This window comes from Jaculus jaculus, chromosome 12, assembly GCF_020740685.1.
Source record: "Jaculus jaculus isolate mJacJac1 chromosome 12, mJacJac1.mat.Y.cur, whole genome shotgun sequence".
NCBI classification, from domain to species: domain Eukaryota; kingdom Metazoa; phylum Chordata; class Mammalia; order Rodentia; family Dipodidae; genus Jaculus; species Jaculus jaculus.
Window position 1 is genome coordinate 47677865 of NC_059113.1, and position 5706 is coordinate 47683570.

At 38.2% G+C, this 5706-nt stretch overlaps 1 non-coding gene across 1 annotated transcript; it reads left to right on the forward strand.

Annotated features, from left to right (window-relative positions):
* Positions 1-2708: 2708 nt before the first annotated feature.
* On the forward strand, positions 2709-2898 carry LOC123453970. Its single transcript, XR_006633131.1, has one exon. It is a non-coding gene; the product is annotated as a U2 spliceosomal RNA (small nuclear RNA).
* Positions 2899-5706: the final 2808 nt, after the last annotated feature.

A 5706-nucleotide genomic window follows, 5' to 3' on the forward strand; every position in this document is an offset into this window, starting at 1 on the left:
ATATATTCATCTACTCACATACATACAATACCATCATCTTAAGCCCTCCTTTCTCCTGGCTTCCTTATAGCCTCTTTCTAGCTTACTGGACCCTGATACCAAGTTTCATTCCAACTTACACAAAAGTCCTAACATTTGTAGCTGGGATCTACATATGAGAGAGAGCATGTAGTGCTTGCCTTTCTGCACCTTGATTATCTCACTAAGTATAATCCTTTTCAGATCCACCCATTTCCATGCAAATTTCATAATTTCAGTTTCCTTTACCACTGAATAGAACTCTATTGAATAAATGTAAAACACATCATCATTGTCTACTCAACAGTTGAGGGACACCTAGGCTGGTTCCACTTCTTAGCTATTGTGAACAGAGTAGCAATAAACATGGATGTGCAAGTATCTCTAAGGTAGTGAGAAGAGTTCTTAGGATATATGCCTAGGAGCAGTATAGCAGGTCATATGATAAATATACTTTTAGTTGTCTCAGGAACCTCCACACTCTTTCCACAATGGCTGTATCAGTTTGTGTTACTACCAACAGTGTAGAAGTGTTCCTCCTTTTCTGCATCCTTGCCAGTATTTATTGTCTTTTGTTTTCTTGGTGATAGCCATTCTGATAGGAATGAGATGAAATCTCAAGATAGTTGTAATTTGCATTTCCCTGATTGCTAAGGATGTAGAACATTTTTTAGATGTTTATAGGCCATCTGTATTTTTTCTTTTGAGAACTCTATTTAGTTCCATAGCCCATTTTCTAATTGGGTTGTTTGATTTCTTATTATTTAGTTTTTTGAATTCTTTGTATATCCAGGATATTAATCCTCTGTCAGATGTATAGGTGGAAAAGTTTTTCTCCCAATCTGTAAGTTGCCTTGTTACTATATCAACAATATCCTTTGCTGTACAAAAGCTTTGTAATTTCATGAGTGTTGAACCAAACCTCGGCCATGTTTACAGTGACTGCCATATAGCAAGTTAAGTTTTTACTTCCTCACCTAATACTCAACTACCACAAACAAAGACTGCCATATAGCAAGTTAAGTTTCTACTTCCTCACCTAATATTCAACTACCAGAAACAATGGGATTGTACACCTGGCCAAACATTCCCCCATCCTGCCGGTAGTTAATGAAGAAACAAAGGCATTGTGGTTTAACCAGTAACTCTGTGATCTTTGCCCTGACCATGTCCCCTTTCCCCTACAACCCTATATAAACCTACATGAAGAATAAACTCTTGAGGCCATGACAAACATCTAGCATGGTCTCCTTCCTTTGTCTGTTTGCCTTTCACCCAGGTTAGCTTCTCCTTGAGACCTTGTTCAACTCCCTGCTGGCCAGGGCAAGTGGCGCCCAAGAACGTGGGGCCCAAGGTACGAAGTGTGACCTGGGCTTCATTCGAGTGGACGGCTGTCCCAGCCATTAGACCACCACCCCACCAGAGGGGTGAGTGAAGGTCTGCATAGAGGTCACTACAGGCAATTCACCTGTAATACAGACCTGCACTGTGATAGATGCAGAAAAGCCCGCCTACGAAACTGATCCATTTGAGGTAAGTGACGAAATTTAGGCAATTAAAGTAAAGACTATTGAGTCAATTTTTTTTCAAGTCACAAGAACTGCGGGACTTCCTTTTTGCACTTCTTTTCCTCCTTTTACTTTTGGTTGGTGCCATCATGTGGAATTGCAACATAGCAACAGGGCAACTGAAGCCTCTTGGCCAGGGCTACCCTCTGGCATTGGCTGAAGGCCCCTAACTCCCTGTGCGAATCCTGACAGCCCGCTCAGGCATTGGCAAAGACCTCCTATCTAGCCTCTCTTCCTATCAACAAAACTGGGTACGCAACAGCCATTAAATACTCTTAGAGTGGCTGCCAGCTCTTAAAATTGCGGTCATGCTCATGGTAGGCCCACCAGGGAATCCCCCATGCCAGTTCTCCGACTGGGAATATTACCCTCTGGTCTTACCGTTTCTCCTCTTTCCTTTTCTATCATGGGACAGACCCTAAGTAAGCATTAATTGTTGAAAGGCTTAAAACTTCTCTCAAGGCACAAGGAACATGGGTTAAGAAAAAAAAACAAGATTTAACAAAGAGTAAAAAAGAGCTAATTGCCATAGTAAAAGATATTTAAAAAGCACAAGGAATTAAGATTGCTTCAAGTTCTTTAAGCAAAATTTTTGATTTAATCAGGAGGATTTGTTCTTTCTCTCTCTCTGTGTATGTGTTTATGTGTGCTCATTGTGCTTGCTAGTCGTGTCATGTTTGTGACTAAAGAGATGAGATGAACACTGGTGACATTTCTTTCTTTTCTAGAGAACCATTTCAAGGGAATCAAAGACCTAAGCAGAGAAATTAAATAGAAAAAGTTAAATGTCTTTTACAGGAGTAAATTTGCCAGATATTTGTTCTAAGTCAAGTTCACCTTACGGAGAGGATTATTAAAAACAACAAAACTTCCTCTAAAGAGGTAACTTATAATTTGCCAGGTATTTTAAAAAAGATTGTAATGTCCTGTTAGGCAACTGATCTGACTTCTGAGCCAGCCTGCCTCAAGATAACAACACAATTTGCCTTAGCTACTCTAATAAAATCATTCCCAAGTGTGTTATTGGTATTAATGATACAAAATTGTATTAAGACTGCTTTCTTTTTAGTAAAAGGATTAATCAATTTGGTGTAATTTTTTAATAGCTTTATAAGAAAGATAATCGCTTCTTGGTCTTTTGGCTAAGATCAAATGTAGTATCTGTTCTTATCAGTTTAATATCTGATACGTCCTCTATCCGAGGACAATATATTAAATGGATTTTTGAGCTTGGAGTTGGAATAGGAGCTTGCTCTGTCCACTCCATGCATCGACCTGGTGTTGCAGTACTTCCAGGAACAGTGCACCCCCTTGGGGGAATAAAACAAAAAGAAAAGATAATTAATGATGGGGTGAGATGAATTGATTGAAGAAACTGGGAAAGAATTTTTCAATGTTGGGACATAGAATGCTCATTAAAAATGCTTTTTGAGTGGAACTGAGAATGTTAAAGTATGTGGATAAAGATGTGCATATGTAGGAAAGAATCTTCAGGCTAAACCTAACTGCCATGCCTAAAGTGAGAGATTCTTCAACTGTTTACAGACTCTTAAGGATACTCTAAAAGTTTTATATAGGGACATAGTCTTAATCTAAATTCATCTTACATTAGACACAGGTGATGCCTATGTTAGGTGGGTCACAAAGTCATAAGTACAGATGTAATTGGAGGTTTAACCAGGTTAAACATAAACAATAGTCTATCACCTTGTGTTTTGCAAATGGGTAAATTTGCTATGTAAAAACAATCAACTTTAAAATAGAAATGTCAGGATGCTTATCTCTCTGCTCTGTAATTTCATTTTGCTCTTGCTTTCCAACATATGCTACTTAAATTCATGGAAAGCTGGACTCTAAAAAAAAAACCAGATGGAACCCCCTTTATCTCAAACCCCATGCAAGTTTAAGCCATGTGTCCCCCAGACTCTGACTAGAGACAAAAATGGCCAATTGTCTCTGACAAGGAAAAAGAAATACAGCATATAACTGGTTCTCTTTAGTTCATCTCTTATGAACACCTAAAGTGACATCTGTTAGATAAAGTCTCTCACTAGACAAAATGTTAACTAGATAAACTGAGTCTTATGATAAGGCCTCACTCAGTAACAGGTTGCTGATGCTAATTTTTTATGATTTAAGGGTTATAAAACTGGCTTTAAGACTCTCTCAGTAAAGTAAATTAGGTTCCTCTTTCATCAAGGTTTTAACTATTCTAAAGATAAAGGCTCACATAGAAATGGTTAATTTACAAAGGTGATGTACTCATACCTAAAGACATTGTGACTTTACAGATAGCTTCTGTCTTATTTATGCTAATTTTATTAAACGGTCATAACTAGGTTTAATCACTTAGGTTTAAGTGATTTAATTTCAGTAATAATAACTTTCATCTTCCTGGGATTTGTTGGAATAGCTTACTTAAACTTTATCAAATTTAAGTCATGGGTAAACATAAAATTGTTTTATGTTAATAGAAATTTCTGTGGTACATAAAAATCAATAGCTATCAAGTTTAAGCCAAAATCATTGGTTGTCAAGTAATTTTTTTTTCTTTCAAAAATTTATCAAGAGCTGTTTTGGCTCAAAAAAGACAAAATTCTACTCTATTGTATGTAAAGTAACTGTCTCAATTTTGGCACCATATAACATTTTGTTAGATTTGGTTAACTTACATTTAAAAATTCTAACTATACAGAACAGTCATCTTGATTTTGATGCTACTGAGGTTGCCAATGATTTATTTACTACAATTAAGTCTATGTTGCCTGGTTGGGACTCTCTAAGTTCCTGGATAGGCAGCTTTACAGCTGTGGGAGTTTGCCGTCTACTTCTCTTATGCCTATTGCCTTTTTTCTTCAAGTGTTTAATGAAGTCTATTATAAATGTTCACACAGAGGTCCGAACTATACACTATAGGACATGTCCTTGGCTCTCTCATACTTTATCCTAGTTCTCCAACTGGTGGCCAGAGATGGATAAGAAGGGAGGAGAATCTAAAACAGAGAAACCTACTGGGTCAAAAAAGCAGTGAAGATAAGATAATCTCCATTGTGTTGGGCTAAGCAAACAATGGTACTTTAAGACTTTTAAGTTTATCTAAACAGGTGGTCAGAGGCCAGAGGCCCCCCTCAGTGGAGTGTTTCTGGAATGCCCTTATAATGGAGATTGCTCCAGAACCTTAGAAAAATTAATAAGGCCATGGTTCCTATGGGAGGCCTACAACCAGGCCTCTCCACTCCAGTAGCAATTCCTGCAGGATATTGTACAATCATTATTGACCTAAAAGGTTACTTTTTCCCTTATACCCTGAGAATTGTCAGCATTTTACATTTAGTTTGCCTGTGGTAAATTTTAGAGGCCCTAAAGATAATGAAGGCTACAATTCTGAGCCAAAGGGTCACTTTTATCTCTTATAAAAAGCCTCTTCTCCTGGTCATTTGTGCCACTAACTTTACATCCACTGGGGTATTCTGGCAGGAGGGGCCCCTCTTCTGGGTCCACTTACCCTCCAAAAGTTAAAAATGGGGGATTTATATCCCATAAAAGGCTCTCCAAAAAACATTCTTCATCATACACTGTTTGTCCTAAACTTTTTAACCCTTGATACTCAGGGAAATTCAGCTGCTGATCACTTTTGGCACACAAATACAAAAAATACCTTTGCTAAAGCCGTGTGGAAAGATCCTTTAACTTTAAAATGGAATGGCCCAGACTCAGTACTCATTTGGGGCCGAGGATCAGTATGCTTGTCTGACACCGAAGAGAATGCTGCAAGATGGCTGCCAGAGAGACTTGTAAAACAAGCTGATGACAGTGACATCGCATATCCAGGGAAGAAACACTTCCCTGAGAGAATCTCCCTTTTTTCCCTAACAGGACAAAGCTGGAAGGACCTCTACTTATCTTAATCCTCTCACTCACAATTGGACCCGTTATTATAATTAAAATTATGTCTTTTACAAGTCAACAGATTAAAGCCATTAAGATGCAGCCTTTACAGGTCCATTATCACAGACTGGAGCTGGTGGATGGAAGCATTGCCACTGAAGACCTGCCACCTGCAGCTGTCACTCTCCCTTGATCTTACATTCTGTACTTATTTACTATACTGCTGTCCTCT